General features: G+C 37.1%; 1 protein-coding gene across 12 annotated transcripts in view; it reads right to left on the bottom strand.

Annotated features, from left to right (window-relative positions):
- Positions 1 to 20,407, bottom strand: part of PDE4D (phosphodiesterase 4D) — a 1,300,895-nt gene that overhangs the window by 405,724 nt on the left and 874,764 nt on the right. Inside the window, exon 1 of one of the 12 annotated variants that reach the window (XM_044224325.1) lies at positions 10,241 to 10,300. The exons of the other annotated variants lie outside the window; for them this stretch is intronic. The gene's annotated coding sequence lies outside the window, so the exon portion shown is untranslated. Of the gene's footprint in view, positions 1 to 10,240; positions 10,301 to 20,407 lie in introns of those variants that run through there. 12 annotated transcript variants of the gene reach the window in all.

The raw sequence follows: 20,407 nt of genomic DNA, 5'->3' as shown, positions 1-20,407 counted from the left end.
ACCCCTGCCTTTCTTTTTTTCCCCTTCTGTTGAAAAACTAATCCCATGGCATTTCTGAAGGTTTGGAATTTTTTTTTAAAATCAATCAAATATCTGAATGTTACTTCATGTTTATAACCAGGTCAAACCTGGCAAAAATGTATGCTCTGTGATTCTGTGTGTGCGTGTTATTAGAAAAAGAAAAATAGATGAGTAAGAGGATAATGATAATCTTCAAGCAAAATATGTTACTTTTAGAATTTTATATTTTTCTTTCAAGACTTCATCAACTTAGGGAGAACTGGCATTTTCACAGATAGAATGGAACATCCTTATAAAACACTTCTGACGTTCACTGTGAAATGCTGAATAAAATGACTTTGTTTAAAACCAAAACTGAGGAATGATTTTTGGACCCATGAGTCAAACATCTCATCTCTGTTCTGACACTGCATAAAAATGCTGGAAGACAGAACAGGTTTAGTTATTGCACACCCTCTTCCCTTCTAATGAAAACACTGAGCTTGACTCTGAGATAACGAATTATACAACCTGAGTTTGCCTGTGTAGAGTGTGTGTGTGTGTGTACACACATGTGTGTGGTGTGGGGGTGGGTGGAGTTAGCAGAATCCTGGAACACTGATGTACAAATGACATTTTCTATAGAGGAAAAATATCTATCCCTATTCTTGCCTCCCTAGTGACCACATGAAAATTAAGGCTTTTAGTAGAATTTTAGCATATTTATTGCACATTGGCCTTGAGGAATGTTATGGGCAGATCATGAGATAATGGGCACTGGGTAATAAGAGCCATTAATATACCCATTATTCGACTAGGTCCTCCTTCAAATATTCATTATGGATGATTCTGATATCAGTACGAACACTAACCATGTTTCAAAATTTTAAAATCTACAAACCCTGAAACCAGATCAGCTTATGCTGAACAGCTAAGAATATTTTCCAGCTTTCTCTCTTTGGTTAATTTTTTTCCTAACTGTTCAGTAGGCTGAATTTTCAAAGTAATCTCTCACCATAACCCTCCCACCTCAGCAGACCTACAAAGCAGCTAGCTACCAAAGGGTAACAAAACACAATTTCACTGACAAACAGCTAGAAGAAAGGAAAGCAGTTACCGTCTCCTCTGTGGCTTAATATCAATTGGCTTGTTGATTGCATAAGGCGATCCATGAATATAAGGGCTTCGGAATCTAGCTACCTTCTCCAGCGTTAGGTACTCACAGCCTGTTGGCAAACTCATTTTATCCGAAAGACAGGAAGTAAAAACAAATCTTAGCAGTCAGACCAGCATTCCTGGGGACGCTGGAACAAATATGTCAGATAATGGATTTCAGGCATATGCTGCTTACTGGTCGCTGGGTTCTGCTTTTCTTCAAAAGTAAATGCGTGTTTCTCCCGGGTTACATGCGCTACCTTGTTTTCTGTTCATGGACACAGGAAGCTTGTTGCTTATTTCTAATCAGAGTCGTGTTCTGACCAATTATTGGCCGAGCAGATGAAGTAGAAATTCTGTAGCTCCACAAAACCCTATTTCCACTCCACCCAAATCTCGGAGGAGGCAGCGTGGTTTAATTCATTCAAGTCTAATGTCTAAGAGAACATCAACTAATGTAATAGTGGTTGGGAAATCATTAATTTACCTATACACCATGCATGCATCTGACAGGGAGGAAATAGCCAACTATTTGGTGTATTTTCAAAAGGGGGAAATTGTTTGCAAAATTGATAAAAGATACGTAGAAAATGAGATGGGAATGATTATGGGTGCTTTTCCAATTTTCTGGTCAAAAAATTGTGGGTTCTTATTCATAAAATTACTGTTCACAATAGAACTGAACTCAGCCTCTCAGGAACATAAAAATTGAAAACTATAGCCTTTATACACTAACATTTTGACTCTGAAACTGATTTTTTTTTTTTCTTATTAGAAACATTCTCTAAGAAATGCAACCTCTGTCTGCTCCCTGGATTAAGATCTACTGAAAAATTGATAGGATATTCTTTAACAATTGTTTGTAAATCAGTTTTTCATGACAATGAAAGACAAACTGGAGAAACTGCAAGTGACACCAAGTAAGTCCACACAAGGCTGCAGAGTCAGAGTCAAGTTCTAGCTTTAATATGCCCACAGTTCTCACTAGCTCCTTCCCCATTTCCTAAGGTTCTAGCAACAAAACCACTGAGGCCCTTGCATGGAACCTTCAGATAGGAGGAGTTCAGAGTACTGTGGATGATAATTTTGATATTTGAAAATGATTTCTTATCTAGGATTTGAATAAACACAACCTAATTATTCAAGAGTCCGGAACCTGAGCAAACACAAAGTTGTTGAGAGAAAGCCATATTCTATTGTGTAGCGGCCAAGTTCAGACACTGTTGAACACTGTTAAATAACAGACATCATTTAAATTCAGAATTTTTTTTAAGTTCAAAATGGAAGATGGCTTTCCAGTTCATAATAAGAATTTCTGTCCAATGATTCTATTTTTATATTATTTTTATTATGAAATGATGCATACTTATTTTAACATTTCAAATGATACCAAGGTATACAAATAAATAATGCTTATCTCTTCCTTCCTATTAATCCTACCTTTTCTTTATGCTAATCATATCAATGTATATGTAGATACATAATATATACACAGACACACACACCCCGACACCCATCTCCTTTCTTTTTGTGCAAACTAGGCTTATACCATACAGAATCCTAAGTACTTTTCTACTTAAAAAAATCACAGACGATTTTTCTGTAAATGCATAGAGATACAGTGTGTTCTTTTTAATAGTTATGTAAGATTCCACAGAATAGGTGAGTTATTTATGCAGCCAATCCTTTACTGGCAGACATATAATTCTGAACTTTTATAAACAATTAACACATTTGTTAATATATTTTCTCACTGGTTGGGTGTTTTTATTTCAGTAACTAGGTTGCAAGATCACAAACTGTATACACTTTTCCCTTTAATAGGCTCCAGCAGTTCACCCTCTTACAAGTCATGCAGGAAAGTGTCCATTTCTCCACACACTCTTGACAACACTATCTATTGATGTTCAAAGCCAGCTCTCCAAAATGCCCAGAGATTGCACACAGTTCCTGGTTAATAGGAAACTGTGATAAAGATGCCTATAAAAGTAAGAGCAGTTTATCTAAACTAAAATCTACCAGCCAAAAGTCTAGACTCTACCTCAAAATGAGGAAAAAGTTTAAGCAAAACAGAGAATTTGCTGCTTAATTTGCATAATTAAGGAAGATAAAATAGGGAGGGAATCCCTGCTATGTTTCTACTCTTTCTTAATGAGGATTATAGATTATAATTTGGGGCAAGTCACATAATTTTACAATGTGGAGGCAGTGTTTAATCACTACTACTTAATTGTGATGCACAACTGTGTATAATTTATAGTTTTTGAATTTACAAGGCTCTTGGGGCCTACTGCCTCATCTTCAAGTCCTAAGAACAAATGTGCAGTATTTTTATCTGTAAACTAATGTAGGGGTCTTTGCCCAGTATTAGAGAATAAGACCTGCTTCACAGAAGAATTTCCTAAAAGGAGAAAAATAAAAAATTGGAGACATAAACTTCAATGGGAGGGAAATATGTGCCCTGGGATGGGTAAAATTCCTTGGTTTTCTTAGCCGGGACATTTTTGCTTATACCTGGTCAATGATCTGCTGTGAGCCTGGCAGGATCTCATGGGAATTAGTTGTACTTAAATTGGGATGAGAAGAGACTACTGCTAAAATCCACCCCGCCAAGAATCTAGAATTTGTGAGAATACTGGTAAATCAGCAGGGAGCAACCTCTGAGGGAAACTCAGATCATCCTGCCTTCCACAATTCCCTTTCTCTGAGGCTGGGTGGAGGTAGTTGGAGACTTTTCCTTTCGGAAAATAAAAACCAGTGGGGAACCTAAATTCATGTACCAATTAGAAGCACAGTCTGTAACAAGTTTACAGCAAAATAAGACTCCAATCACACCAAAGAATCACGAGGCCTACCCACTGACATTTTGTTTGCTTTTACATACTGGGATTTCAGTGGTGGGATGGGCATAGCATCCAAACTCACTCATCACTCTCATGATTTGAAGCTCTTGAGAACACACAAACAAGGGCAGGTATCACACTAGACTATCTAGAACATCAGTATTTTTCAGTGCACTAGAGGTTGCGATTTTAGTAATATCCTTAACAGCAATTAAAAGCAATTGCTAGGAAGCAACATTTTGAGGTCACAGGACTTTTCTAATAATTCTAGTATTTATTAAAGATGATTCTTTCAGCTGTTAGCTCTAACCTGGGCTGACTTTCGCAATTTTAAAAGCTGGAGGAGTTTTTTCAGGACATGAGGATTTCATCTGTTCATGACCATGTCAGAGAATAAAAACTGACTGAATCACTTCCCTTTGCCTATGGCTGGGAAAAGAGTCCTCTCCTCCCCACACTTCATCCTCTCTGTCACACCCACACCAGACAACAATAACCCTGGGGTCAGAACACTGCATATTTTTTCCCATATTCCATACCTTTCTGCTATTATAATCATTTGCTCATGAGAAAATTCCATTTGGAAGTCCCACAGGTACCTCCTTCTAGCATTTAGAATGTAATTCACATCCATTCTCTTTCTCTACGTCAACATGCTTTTCTTTGCATATTCTCTGAAAAATGCTTTTCTTTCTATATTCTCTGACACTATCCCATTCAGCCAACCATAAGGCAATCACTTCTAATCAGGCCACAAATCCTAGAGACATGAATGTTAAAAAATATTATATTAAAAATAAAATATTGCATTATTATAAAACTATAATAATGTTATACTATTACAACAACATTGTATTATCAATAGTATTAATGGTAACAAATAATAGCTAATATTGAGAAGATCATTTTTACGGTGCTGGATATTATTATTTTTTTTTTTAAAGATTTTATTTATTTATTTGACAGAGAGAGATCACAAGCAGGCAGAGAGGCAGGCAGAGAGAGAGGAGGAGGAAGCAGGCTCCCTGCTGAGCAGAGAGCCCGATGCGGGGCTCGATCCCAGGACCCTGAGATCATGACCTGAGCCGAAGGCAGCGGCTTAACCCACTGAGCCACCCAGGCGCCCTGGTGCTGGATATTATTAATGATAGTAATTTGTTCCTTTAATCTTCATAAAATTGTATGACTTTGATGCTATTGTTATGCACATTTTGTAGATGAGCAAAACAAGGCAAAGGAAAAATAAGACATGTGCCCCAGGTCACACAGCATGTTAAGTGGTGGAGTCAGATTTAGGAACCAGTTAATCTGGCTCCAAAGACCAGACCAAATTATCCCTCTCTACAGATTGTGATTTCCTTATTATCTCTCTTATTTATCTCATAATTTGCCTTGAGCTAATACTCTCAGCCTAATAATAGCAACACCTCCTTAATACTCTCAGCCTAATAATAGCAACGCCTCCTTAATTCTATCCTTCACTTGAATGCCATGTAGATCATTATAAAATGGAAATATGAATATGTGATTCTCTTTGCTTGCAATCATTCAATGGCTCCTCATTTCTTCAGCAATGAAGTTCAAAATTTAAATTCCAGAGCTTAGCACAGGGATTCCCTATGGTCATCCTCTGACTTCCTCTCCTATGTCCGTCACAAGTAACCCTGGTAATGTCCTGCACACAGCCTGCTCATTCACACCACTGGCCCCTCAAAGATGATAAGATCCCTTGACCAGAACATTTCTGCCTCCTTCTATGAGTGGCTGTTTCTACATGTCGTCTCTTCCCTGAAACTTATTCTTCATTCCTCAGTTTTTTTAGGTGCCTCTTGCCTCTTTTCCCTATCTACATATGACTAGAGCATATTGTTTCATGGCTGTTGATACCTTCATAACTCCTTACTGTGGAACTATAGTTTCTGGAAGGCAGATATTCTGCTTTATTTGTACCTTGCAATACCAGTGCCCAGAACAACACTTGCTTGTTAAATAAAGCAGCTGAAATTACAAGATGCTGGATGTTAAGCAGGTTAACTCTCTCCTTAATTCTCTCATTTTAGCTACTCCTCCAGAAAAATAATAAAAGTATCTGCCATTTTCCCAATCTTGCACACATTGGAAGTAGAGGCACTATTCATTATATGTTAGCAGACAGAAATATTTCACAAACAGCACCCACTGTAATATAATAGCAACGCCTCTTCTCAGAGTGTGAGGGACACATATGGATTTTAGTTGGAGGTGATGGAGATATGTCTGTTTGGACTGACATTTTTAGTTCAACAAATAAAAATTATCAAAAGTAGTTATTCTAGCACTTGAATATTGTGTTGTATTCTAGCACTTGAATATTGAATATTCTAGCACTTGGAATTATGACTTCATTTAATCATGTTCTATGCTTTGAGAACAGACAAATTCAAAATTAATTAATGAATCCATTTTGCCTGTTAAGGGTTAGCTACTTGTTTCAATACATTTGACTTTTCTGATAACCCATTTCTTTTATTTATTTATTTATTTATTTATTTATTTATTTGAGAAAGAGAGAGAGATAGCCAGAGGAGAGCACAAGGAAGTGGGGGAGAGAGAGAAGCTCCTTCAGATGTGGGGCTCGATCCTAGGATCCTGGGATAATGACTTGAGTTGAAGGCAGATGCTTAACTGACTGAGCCACCCAGGTGCCCCATCTGATAACCCATTTCTTAAATACTGAACATGTAACATTTCACACAGCTTGTACAAAATGGCTGCAATCAGAAAGGTATTTCAGAAGTCCACAGTGTTTTCCAAAATAGTGAAATATCCTTAATGCCCAAATGCCTAATTAAAATGTGGAGTATACACTTAATGTGACTATCATAAACCCCTTAAAAGGACTGTGTTGAAATACTTCTTTAAGTCTATACTAAGATATGCTAATAAGTAACTTAAGCACATAAGCATGAAGAAATATACACATGAATTCCAAACCCACATATACTGGGGAAATTCTAGGTTAAACAAAGATAGTCAGATTTTATAAGGAAGTGGTAGTTCTCAGAGTTTTTATTAAGCTAAAACCTGCTCTGAATTGTCAATAAAGTATGGATAGAGTATATGGCATTCTCCATGGGAACTTATGAAGACAAAACATCTCACGTGACACTCTAGGAATTATTTTTTTAAAATAATACTTAAGGACATGGAGAAATATTCATAAACATAAGCCTAGGAAAAAAATTAAGTTATAAGACAGTATAACAGAATGAGATCATTTTTAACCAAGGAAAAATATATTCATAAATTGAAAAATAAGAAAATATTAAAGTATACATTGAATATAAAAAAATACCTGGATAAGAAAAAATGCATGATTTTAATTTTCTTCTTTTACCCATCTATGTTATTTAAATATGCTAGATTTCTCTTGTGTTACGATTTTAATAACAAAAATGAGGTTGTTATTAAAATTTCAAAATTTGGATTCTATCAACTAAAAATAAAAATTATTGATTGTGGGGCACCTGGATGGCTCAGTGTGTTAAAGCCTCTGCCTTCAGCTCGGGTCATGATCCCAGGGCTCTGGGATCGAGCCCCACATTGGCTCTCTGCTCGATGAGGATCCTGCTTTCCCCACCCCTCTCTCTGTCTGCCTCTCTGCCTACTTATTATCTCTGTCAAATAAATAAATAAAATCTTTAAAAAATTATTAATTGTGATCAATTATCAAATTACATACCAAAGATTAAGAGAAATAGTGATGACTTTTTCTTTGTGTTTAGTGTCTGTGGCATTTTTGCGTGTCCTCATACGTCATACTTCGACAGCTGTAGTAGTAGCAAAGAATTACTCTAATTTGATTTGTGAACTAAAAGAGAATATAATTCTTACAAATAAGGGAAGCCCTAAAATTTGGATATCCTTTGGGGCTAATGCTAATAAGAAATCACAGTACAGATGAGATTCACAGACCAAGAACTGTTTTAAAAAACCTATACCATTAAGGTTTATTAAGGTATTCCTTTATTTATTATTAGGAAACATATTTCACTGAAAATAAATCTGAAAACCTTGAAAATGAGAATACTTTGAAAATGTACTAAAATAATGGAGGACAATAGGATAACTGTAAATACAAATAGAAGGGGTAGTGGTCTTGCTGACATTAGGAAAAATTCATTTATAGTAACAACAGTGTTGAGTACTCTAAAATCAACTAACTTAATTTAGTTATTTATATAGAATTTTTAAAAGATTTTATTTATTTATTCATTTATTTAGAGCCTGTGAGTAGAGGGAGGGATAAAGGGAGAGGGAGAGAATCCCAAGCAGACTCCTTGTTGAGCAGATCCCATGACCTTGAGATCATGACCTAAGCCAAAATCAAGAGTAAGAAGTTCAACAGTCTGAGTCACCCAGACATCCCATGGAAAAATTCTTAAAGAATAATTATAAAGTGAAATCTAATGAAAAGTGAAAAAAAGCCCTCCTTAAGAAGATACAACTCCCCCTGATCTGACTGAAATTCAGAAGCAATTTCCTGATCTACAATTTTCCTTCTTAAGTGTTATCAAGAAAATGGGTGTCACATGGAAATGGTGTTTTTCTTAAACCAGTTGTATCTTCAGTTATAAAGGACAGTGCTAACACTATGATGTATAAATTATTATTCTCTTAGAAATTTTATTAGCATGACTCAGTTCCGCAGATTGAGAAAACCAATGAGACTCAACTGTATGCCTTTCAGAACTTAGAGAACATAAAGCACCATAAATCAGAAAGTCAGCATGCCTAACTGAACTTTATAGCAAGGATAACTTTTACTTATTTATTTATAAAGATTTTATTTATTTTTTTTTTTTGACAGAGATCACAAGTAGGCAGAGAGGCAGGCAGAGAGAGGGGGGAAGGAGGCTCCCCGTTGAGCAGAGAGCCCGATGCGGGGCTGGATCCCAAGACCCTGGGATTATGACCTGAGCCAAAGGCAGTGGCTTAACCCACTGAGCCACCCAGGCGCCCCATGGATAACTTTCATTTAAATCAATAAGCTGCTTCATTTCAAAAGAAGGCAATTTGGGGAATGAATGAACCACAGGTTCTCAGCTTCTTAAAAAAAGTTTTATTCATCCAGTGGACTCCTCATCAGGAGCAATTTCTCTCAAATTCTTTTATTTGTTAACCGTCAGTTCTTCAAAAGTCCAGCAGTGACCTATTGATCATATAATGTTAAATTTATTAAACTGACTGCAATAAAGGAGAAGAGCAGTTGGACCAGGCATTGTTAATACCTTAGAAGAAGAAATCAGGAATAAAAGAACTTAGGTTATTTCTGCTTGTTTTTAGTTCTGTTTAATCCAAGGACAGGGAATTCTGTTTGTTTCGATTTCACTCCCAATAACTGCCCATGCTGGCTGATAATCTTATCTTAACAAGCCCATCAGATATCCAAAGTTTAGGCTGAGTTAAAGTAGCAATAAAATCAACTGAAGAAAATGATGCTCATTCATTGAAATTTCAGGTGGGCCCACACAATTCATATCTCCAAGTTTTTTAGTAAACCGTTCGAACGTTAAATGGAGTGACATTTTGCTTTAAAAGGTATGGAAATGGAAACAAATGAGTTTAATATACATAATGGGCTTTGACAACATGACTTCTTCAACAGATGTCCTATACTACTTCCCACACTTTCATCCTTAAAAAGCACAGTCTACTTGCCAAGATACACACTGTTGCCAAAATTCGGCTGTGAAAGAACTTCCAACAGTAGGAACCAGTGGAAAGAATTAAAGCACTTTTAAGCTTATTTCCAAGTAACCAAATGTCTTATATGACTATAAAATCTGAAGATGAAAAGTAATCATGCTGTAAGTTCTTCCTTTAGTTGGCCAAGCAAAAAGACTAGTTGGTCAAGCAAAGAGGAGGTCTCTTTGGGAAAGAATGTTCTGTATCTGGTTGCTAGATGATTTTTTAAAAATGCACCAATTCATTCCTCTACCTCAGTCAGTTGCCCAGCCAGCCAGCATGAGTTGAACATCTCCTCTACATACACACAGAAACAAATGGTGTGATTCTCTCTCTCTCTCTCTTTTTTTTTTTATCTTAACCAGAAAAAGTTGTATAATCCATTCAATGTCCAATTCATGCATTATGACAAGATGCACTTCAAATGACCACTTATGAGGGATAAATGAAAAGAAGAACAGTATCAGTGATCCTATTTGAAAACTTGTGGTTGGTTAATATCACATCAAGCTTACCTTTAGCCTAAGCCGTCGTTTATTTCTTTATATTGTGTTGTTAATCTTCTCTCTTCTCAAGTGGATTATAAACCACAAGATGGTCAGATCTGTAGCTTACTCATCTTTGAATTCTCCACAGTGCCTGGTACATTGCTGTCCATACAATAGATGCTCAGTAACTATTTGTTACAAAAAGAACTTGCACCCCATGTCCTAGAGTTAACTTTTTAAAACTGGGGAATGATATTCTTCGTTTGCCTGTAGAGTGTAAGCTGTTGTCCCAGTGTGACTTATTAAATAGTGCTTCCTTTGATTCTCAAGAGTATCACTGTTTGGGTTATAAATTATCTGGTTATCATCTGGGTCTGAGACAGCACCTGTTCAAGGCTGCCTCAGCCACTGGACTGAAAACAGCTCAAAGACAAACAATGAGTCTTCCTTGTTATTACTTCTCTAAATCCATCACTGCATACACTGTTTCTAGGATCTGCATTTATGATTCGAGAAACAATAACAGTAATAATAGGTAAAGTCATGATAGTTTTAACCAGATTGCCACTGGGCATTCCAGTGGAGGCAAGTAGATGGACATACAGGTAAGCAAAATATGTAAGAGAGGTGATAAATGACAGGAAGAAAAATGCAGCAGGGAAGGGACATAAGGAATTCAGAGATAGGGGCTTCTGGGTCAGGGTCTGGGGCTCTGAGATGTCTGAGGGGCTGCTCTTCCTATAGTGACTGGCTTCAAAGGAAAGAAAAGGAAAAGAAGACTATAAAGAGATGAGGAGACAGGTACAGGCCCAGAGAGTACTGGTACATTATTTGTTGATTGAATAAGTGAGTGAACTAGTGAATGCCTTCAACAGATATCAGGTACAATCTTGAGAGAGAAACAAATCTATCACCTGAGAAAAAATTCAACGAAGCTAACATAACCTAGAATATTACTAAGATTCTACAAAACCCTAAACTGAAACATTCCTCTTAATTAATTGAAGAGATCCATTTTTTTCTGACATGCTTCATTCCTTTGTTGATGGACTACTGCTATGCTAGTTACTAGAAAATTTAATATAAGCAACTGTGGGGCGCCTGGGTGGCTCAGTGGGTTAAGCCGCTGCCTTCGGCTCAGGTCATGATCCCAGGGTCCTGGGATCGAGTCCCGCAATCACGCTCTCTGCTCAGCAGGGAGCCTGCTTCCATCTCTCTCTCTCTCTCTCTCTCTGCCTGCCTCTCCATCTACTTGTGATTTCTCTCTGTCAAATAAATAAATAAAATCTTAAAAAAATAAGTTAATTAATTAATTTAAAAAAAATAAGCAACTATGATTTAGCAAGTGCGGAGAATTTTCCTGTTAAGTTAGATAAACAAATCCCCAGTCTAGGAAATATAAAATATAAAGGCAATTATAGAAAACATAAAGTGGTAACAAATGAAGAGTAAATCAGTTACATGTACCCCAGGCCTTTATTAATTACCTTAATTATTTAGGAACAGAAGCTGTGCTAAAATTTTAAAGAGTTGCCTTTTCTTTACTTACTCCCCTTAGACAAATAGTCAGTTACAAATTCTAAATTGGTGTCTACCAATAACAATTACAGCTAATATCTACTGAACATTTAATTGATGACATCAGGCACTATGCTAAGAACTATTCACATAATCAATTCTCATAATTGAAGGATTTACTAGAAGTGATTGGAAATTGGTCTTCTCCTAATGCATGAACACTCTCCAGGGAGAAGCAAGTATCTGCTCTCAGATGAGTGCATCTTGGTATGAGGACCACCCTGCTTCATGGTGCAGCAGGCTTACTTGGAGCAGATCCAAATATTGTAAAGTCATTTGCACCAAATTAATTTTCACCTTTCTAGAAGTATTGTCTCTTAAATGTAGAGTTGGATTCACTGAAACACAGGCCCAATTCTTTTTTAATATGACAGCCTGGTGATCATCTAAAGAAAGGTTCCAGTTTCCCCTTTCCAGGTCACTTGATCAAAGTTCTTTCAATCGTTCCTATCATACTTCTGGACTTATTCCTGTTTGCTGATTCCTCTTAAAGTGTTATATCTGAAATTAAATCAACATTCTAGGTGTGATAGGGCTCTTCTGGGGGTAGAAAGAGACAATCATCTCCGTTTCTCTGTTCATTGTAAATCTATGAGTGAGGTTTAAGACAATTTTCCTCATACTCTTAATTCATGTACCATATCCGTTTGGATTATCCCACTATCCAATTGACATTAATTCTGAACTTGAAACTACAGTCATTTTTATTAGTAAACATTTGTAATTGTTGATCCTGACCTTGCATTCCAGGGTACTCACATCAGTTTCAAGTTCATTTTTCTGTATATTTGATTGGATGAATAATCTTCTGTCCAGGCATACAGTTACTCCTTATTCATTATTTCTCATCTATGTTGTTCAACTGGTAATAAGTCCATTTAAATGCATTTTCAACTAATTCATATATCCACTATATCTGCCACTATACCACAAGAGATTTTTTTCAAATACTTAACAAAAAAAAAAAAAAGAAACCCCCCAAAATCATGCTATTTGTACGACACTTACCTGATTTACTAGACCATATGGAGATATAATTAATTCTGTGTGGACTGGGAAATGCAAATGATAAAAATGGGGTTTGGAACAAGACATTTTTATTAACGAGACTGAATGCTTTGTGAGAGAGAAGTCAAAGAAATGTTAGATAGCATCTTGGACAATCATTCAAATATTAAATTGAGTATGAATCTGCTGTAATATGAAAAAACCAATTTAGTTGAACCAAGGCAGTGTAACTTGTAGGGAACATCAAACAGTGAATACAAATGGTGAATTAAAATGTGCTTAGTCAACAAGTGTTGTATCACAGATACAACATCGATAAATCAGCAAGTTAATAGCTCAGTACAAAATCAAGAGGGTCGAATGGGTGATGAAAAGGATCAAGGCATGAGGGTCTTTGAGCTCACTCTCCCTTTATAGACTCCCTAACAAAACCAGAGACCTCTTTCAGTTTGAAGAGGGTCACTCACAAAACGTTCAGAAAAGATACTGTGACTAAGAATGTTTACATAAATTGGTATCATTTTGCCAGATCAGAAGACACAGCTGATTTAATGCATGGTTTAGACACATTTGTCAAAGATGTCTACCTAATTCTACCCTCTCTTAAGAAATCAGGTGGGATTGGCGTGCCTGGGTGGCTCATTTGGTTGGGCTCATAATCCCAGGGTTCTGGGATTGAGCCCTGCATCGGGCTCCCAGCTCATTGGGGAGCCTGCTTCTCCCCCTTCTCCCTGCTATGCTCTTTCTCTATCTCTCTCAAATAAAGAAGTAAAATTAAAAAAAGAAAGAAAGAAAGAAGATAGGATTTTGAAGAAAAGCAGAGAAATGGAATATGGCAATATAGGAAGATTACCTGGTAGGAAAGTCCTATTGAGCATCAGGCATTTGTTGGAAAGGTCCCTTTCATCCACACCCTAATGCCACAGAGTTTCACACAGAAGAGCCCTGGCTAAGAACAGGCAGTTTATATACCTGAATTAGGTGTGGATAAAAGAAGTCATTAATCTTCACCATCTACACGTGCTAACCTAAGCAAAAACGTTTGAAAACACTTTTCCCTATTTTACAGCATTAAAAATCATTTACTCATTAATTATTTGGTCCTTAGAAAAGTCCACCAGAATGAGAGACACAAAAGGAGAATCAAATGGTCCCTGATCTCACAAAGCTTACAATATTCTTTAGAAGACTCAAACACATGAATACATTTGCTGTCATTGTGAGAGAGTACATAGTGTGTGGCTCAAGCACAAAATGTTGTTAAGAGCTCAGGGAGAGCAAAATAAATATCTACCCTGAAGTAAACTCATTCAGTTTGCACAGAGACTTTTGCTCTAGATCTTTCCAGACGGATAAAAGAATCCCAGAAGATAATTGATTGCATAGCTCTAAAATATGCATAAGACAATCTGATCATTTCTCTTATAAATTTACATAAAGAAGTAGATAAAGACAGCAAATATTATGCCCAAATTCTTACCTAATGTTACCTTCAAAGATGGCATATGTTTGCACTTGATTTTTTATTTCCGTAAAAGAAATGTTAGAATTTCTGAACTGATAGTCTATTTAGGAAGAAGCATGTACTTAGTTGTTATCCTTTCCAATATGGGGGAAAAAATCAATAATTTAATTATATGGAGAAAGAAAAAGTCTAGGTCATCTGAATTACCAATGCCATTGCTATCTTCAATGGGAGTCTGGAATTTATTTAACATGTGATTATTTTGCTATCATGGATAATGTTAATACCCGAGAGAACAGATGGTATAAGCATATTTTAAATTATTCAATGAAAGATGTTTTTTAAACCACAAATGTGTATTGGCAGAGTGGATTTATTTAGCATTTAATCCTTGCTTATACTTTTGCCCTCTTACATTCGAAGAGATAACCTTAGTCAACTGACAAGTATCCTTTTCTTTCTCCTGACTTCTTGGATACAAAGGTAACAGAAAACATGCAATAAGGGGGGAAAAAATCACAAAATTTTGTTTGGGGATGGGAAAAAGAGGAAAGACAAACAAGAAAAAAATGTATAATTTTTCTTGGGTGGTACAGTGGGTTTTTTTTTTTTTTTAAAGATTTCACTTATTTATTTGACAGAGAGAAATCACAAGTAGGTGGAGAGGCAGGCAGAGAGAGAGAGAGAGAGGGAAGCAGGCCCCCTGCTGAGCAGAGAGCCCGACTGCGGGACTCGATCCCAGGACCCTGAGATCATGACCTGAGCCGAAGGCAGCGGCTTAACCCACTGAGCCACCCAGGTGCCCCGGTACAGTGGGGTTTTACCATGAGAAACAATCTTTTTTTTTAGCAAATTGCTAAGAACTTACCTGGTTGAGATCAAGTAGGAAAGTACCTAATCCCACTCTTTAGTGCCTTTCTTTAGGGACACCACATTCACATGAAATATACCCTAATTTTAGCAAATGACCTGATCAATTCAAGATTCACAATAGCCAAGGTACTTTGTCTTTTTCTTTTCGGCTATTTATCCTTAGAGCATGGTGAGAAAAACAGGAGAACATTTCTGGGCATTTTCTGAAGATAAAAGAAGTAAATCTAGGGCTTGGCTATAGACCTTTGGCCTTAGATAAATTGGCTAAAAAGATAAATTAGAGTACTTCCACACAAGGGAAACACAGAGAATCACTCCACCACCAATGATACAGGTTTAGGATGGAGCAGGTGAGCAATGATATAGGTTTAGGATTGAGCCGTAAAGGGCTAGCAGATCTAAATTTGACTGACACACTGTCTTTTTTTTTTTTCCTTTTAGTCCAATATTTAAAGCAAACAGGAAATGCCACAAAAAGTTGAGATTTTGACCTCTTTTGAAAATTTATAAGGTCTAAAATGTGGGACCCCTTTCCCCCTAATCCATTCCTATATGGTGAATTGAAACCAGAGCGCAGTATTCACTATCTTCTTTGGACAAGGCAGGTGTTCTTCAGTGTGATATAACTCCCACCCAAGCTACACAACTCTGATGCGTTTCCTCCGGGCTTAAGTATTTGCCTTGACGACATTTCAAGTGAAATTCAAAGGTGAGAAAGAAGCATATCTACTATCACCTGGTCAAATTCTAATCCAAACATTAGCACTCAGCTGGGGTACGTCCTGGCCCTCAAACCACATCTTACCATTACCAGAAGCTATTTTCACCTCTCAACAAAGAGCTCTTCACAAAGTTGTACAGAGCTTTCCCACAGTCCTGGCATGACCTCATTTGTATGTATCTGCAACTCTCCACTATACAATTAAATAAAATGTTTTAATTTTCCAATACAGACGTGTATTTAAACCAAGGTCAATAAATATAATCACTTTTTGTGAAGGAAGGAATCCTTTGGTAGAACATTTTTTATATACTCAAGAAACATACAGGGGCACCTGGGTGGCTCAGTTGGTTAAGGGTCCAACTCTTTGTTTTGGCTCAGGTTGTGATCTCATGGATTTTGAGATGGAGCCCAGGGTAGGCTTCTGTGCTCAGCCAGGAGTTGGCTTGGGAGTGTCTCCCTCTGCCCCTTCTGTGCATGCATTCCTCTCTTTTCCTTTCTCTTTCAAATAAAATAAACAAATATTAAAAAAAAAAAGAAAGAAAGAAAGAAAGAAACATACTGAGTTGATGCCAAGAAATACTTTTCCAGAGGGATTGACATGTATTGTTGGGTCTGATTTATGGGGACGTCTGAACTGAAAATTCTGTTTTCAACATTTATATGCTATGAAATTGCAGATTAAGCTGCCCAAATATATAGATCTTATTGCAATTGTAAGGCAGTCAATTATTTAATGAGAATTTAAGAAGACTGTCTACATGACCTTGGTGATAGCAAATGATTTAGTCAAAATTGTACTTTTAAAATACTTTCAGACATGTAGACATAGCTTAAAGCTAGTCTTAATTAAATGCTCAGATTCATTAGCAGAAAATTTCAGCTTGGGAATTACATTATTTTATGTTGCTTATATACATATGTATATATTTACGCAAAGACACAACACTTTAGAAAAATGCATCTCTTTCTGTCCTATAGAATAATATATTTTTAATAGATAGAAATGCTAAAGAACAGAAAGTGTGACACATAGCACAATATGGAGAGTTTAAAGTAGTCTTTTGTCACTGACTATTCCACATGGTAATATATAGCTGAGTTTGAATATTATAAAGGAAGATCCATTGGTCTACAGATACAATATCCAATAATGAAATAATTTACCCAGTATATCTGTCATTTAGGAGTTTCTGATGTAATAGAGTTATTGCTTAAGTGCATAATATGGAATTGTTTTAGAAATTGAAAACAGCTATAAAAGAATAATTGGCTAATTGGGCTGTGTAATACATATGTGTGTGTACATACATATATACATATATACACATGTGTGTAATGTTTTATGTATTCAAATATTATATATTATAAATAACCCATCATTTTATTAATATTAATTTCAAGAAATTACTAAGTAAACTGCTTATAAAACAATGAGAATGACTTTTTGTTGGATAAATAGCGCTTGCCTGCTGAGTGAATACTATCAGGGCTGATGACACTTCTGGCTAACTCTTTAGGAATTATCATTACAGGCCATTTCCAGTGTGCAGAAGGAAAGAGTTTCTTGATTTTAAGGTCACTTCCTCTTGACCCAGACAACATTAGCTAACTGGATCATCTACTTTAATCATTGGACTTTAATGCTAAAGAACTTTTTTCAGTGTCACAGAATCAGATCCCCTTTAGCAGATGTAGACATGTCATCAGTGAATTAAAAAGAAAATGTGTAGCACAGGCTCTGAAGGGAAGTTCAAAAAGGGAAGCCCCCAAACATGTACACAATGGCAAATCCCTAGAAGAAGGGGATAGCTTCCCACAGGCATCATTTCAGAGGGCTCAATCTGCATTGATCAATTTTTAAATGTATAAAATCCGGTGTGTTCTAGTCAGTCTCTCTCCCTCTTTTCTCTTCATTCGTGTTTTAAAAATAGTAAAACAAAATTTAATTTCCAGAGTTGATGTCAGATGTTAACCCTGACTTTTTGATAGGACAGATTTTCATTAATGAGTAAACAATAAAATGTCACATCAGAAATCTTGAAAATTAGTTACTAATTTATGTATTCCTTTAGTGACTTTATGTCATCTGTGAAGATTCAAGATTTGTTTTCTCGAGAATCTAATAAGGGTTAGACTTGTCAGACTGGGGACAGTATTGGCAGTTTATTGTCCCAGTTCCTTTGTGCTCTGGGATGGGCCAGACTTGGCAGGGACCAAGTTTGGAGTTACAGGGACTCGTGTTCAGGATGCAAAATTCAAGAAGAATTTTATCTTCACTGAACAATACTACAAGGGAATCCGCCAACATTTCTTTCCTTGGGTTTGCTTCTCCATGCTTTTCCACCTAGCAAACACCAAGCCATGTTTCAAGATCCCACTGTGATTTCTATTTCTTTTATAAGATCACTTGTTGGAGCAGAGTGGGGTGTCAAGATGGAGAAGGCAATGCAAACATTCCCTCATGGATCTATGAATTCATTAACAGTCAATAGCTGCTTAGAAGGGTGTCTGTTACATGCCAACCACATGCTAGGGACTCACAGAAGAATGTCGCATTGCTCCTGCTCTCAAGGGCCTACCGTCAAGTTAAGGAGAAAGACAAATAAACCTGCACAACAGAGCTCCTGGGTAATGTGTGAGTCTGTAAGTCCAGCTAAGAAGAAAAACAACAGTAATTTATCAGAATGAGAAAGTAACATTAGGGATAGCATGAGGGCAGTACACAGAATATATGTTAAAGATTTAAGTCATTTTTGAAATTAACTTGGAAGACTGTGACAGATTATTTACAAAATATTTATGGATTTTAGAACCCACCCCTCTTTGAGGGTCAGATCTCCTGCTTCATGGTTTTTGAGCATGGCCATGCAACTGACTTTGGTCAGGGGCATGAGAGTGGAAGAGATCTGTGGCATGTCAGAACAGCAGCTTTATTTTTTTTTTTTTAAATATTTTATTTATTTATTTGTCAGAGAGAGGGAGAGAGAGCGAGCACAGGCAGACAGAGAGGCAGGCAGAGGCAGAGGCAGAGGGAGAAGCAGGCTCCCTGCCGAGCAAGGAGCCCGATGTGGGACTCGATCCCAGGACGCTGGGATCATGACCTGAGCCGAAGGCAGCTGCTTAACCAACTGAGCCACCCAGGCGTCCCTGGAACAGCAGCTTTAAAAGCCATTGTGTGGCCCTGCCATCTCCCATTTCTGTGCCTTCCCAGGATGGGCTGATCCTTAATGAAAAGGGTAAGGAACAGAACAACATAGGGCAGCTAAGGACATGTACCAAGAGCAAGAAATAAAACTATGGTCACCCCCAAACATCAGGGTGGTTTGTTACCTCAGCATACCTAGCCTAGATTGGCTGAAACAAAGAAAAATTTCATAGTTGTCTGAACAGGTGGTGGGAGGATCTTAATTTTCTTTACACAAAGAAGGCTGACAAAGAGAGCTTCGTTGGTAAAGATTATGGCATTTTGTAAAATGGTACCTTCTCCTATTTTTCATGATGTTTTTGGTAATGAACTCAAAGAAGATCCTCTGGCAGCTGTTTGAAGCAAAAGCTGCATGCTTCAGCATTCTCTCACAGCTGCCCTGAAGGGAAGGTTTTTCCTATTTCCCTTCTCTCAATTCCCTCCTCTGGGCTCTGGGTTCTGTCCTGCCAGGTGCCTTAGGCATCTCTCTCCTTGGGCTGTTGGAGTGCTGGTTGAGATGGGAATGAAGTTCCTTGAATTTTTAACACACCGGAGTTATCATTCCCAAGATCATTATAAAATAATCCACGTAGTATATCTACAGTCAAAATAATTGCAGCCATAATTCAGAGAACAATCTTTACACTGGTGATTCTCAATTCTAGCTTTTGTTTTTGTTCTTTTGTTTTTGTTTTTTTCCTGTGCCAACACAGAGAGTGAAGGCAGGGATATTGTAGTTTGGGAATAAAAGTTTTGAAATAAAAAATAAAAAAAGCTTTATCCCACATAAATCTGTTCCAACCCTCCACCTTCCCACCTACATATTGTTTGGTGACTCTAATACCAGGTTGGGAGATCGACAGGACATTCTTCATAGGAGATCTGAAAGATTACTAGTCATATAACAACGGGTGCGATGCACCAAAGGATACAAATACCAACATTTGCAGACACAGGCTCAAATGTGAATGGCTTCAGTGCCCTTTCCCCAAGAGTGCTCCATGCTGCCCATGATCTCCCTGCTCTGCTTGAAATACCCCTGCTTTTACTTGTTTTTGGGTTTGCTCCTGTTTTCCTGTGAAATTACTAATAGCCCCCATTTTACTCCTGGACAGTGAATTATTTGGGTGCTCCGAATCAAGGCTCAGTACCCAATAGTGTTAAGGTACTGGAAAGCTTGTGCCAGGAATTTTCCAAAATGCTCCCTCAGACCAGGCTTATTATATAGCTTACTTCCCAGATCTACCCCTTCAAAAATGCTAAAAAAGAAACCTCCTAAAATATCCTACCCAACAAAATCTGGACCTAAGTGTACAAAAGCATTCTTTACTTCACCTGGTAAACTTTATATCAGTTGTTCAT

The sequence above is a fragment of the Neovison vison genome, chromosome 1, assembly GCF_020171115.1.
Source record: "Neovison vison isolate M4711 chromosome 1, ASM_NN_V1, whole genome shotgun sequence".
NCBI classification, from domain to species: Eukaryota; Metazoa; Chordata; class Mammalia; order Carnivora; family Mustelidae; genus Neogale; species Neogale vison.
Note: the sequence above shows the minus strand (reverse complement) of the source record. Positions and strands in the feature narration are given on the sequence as shown.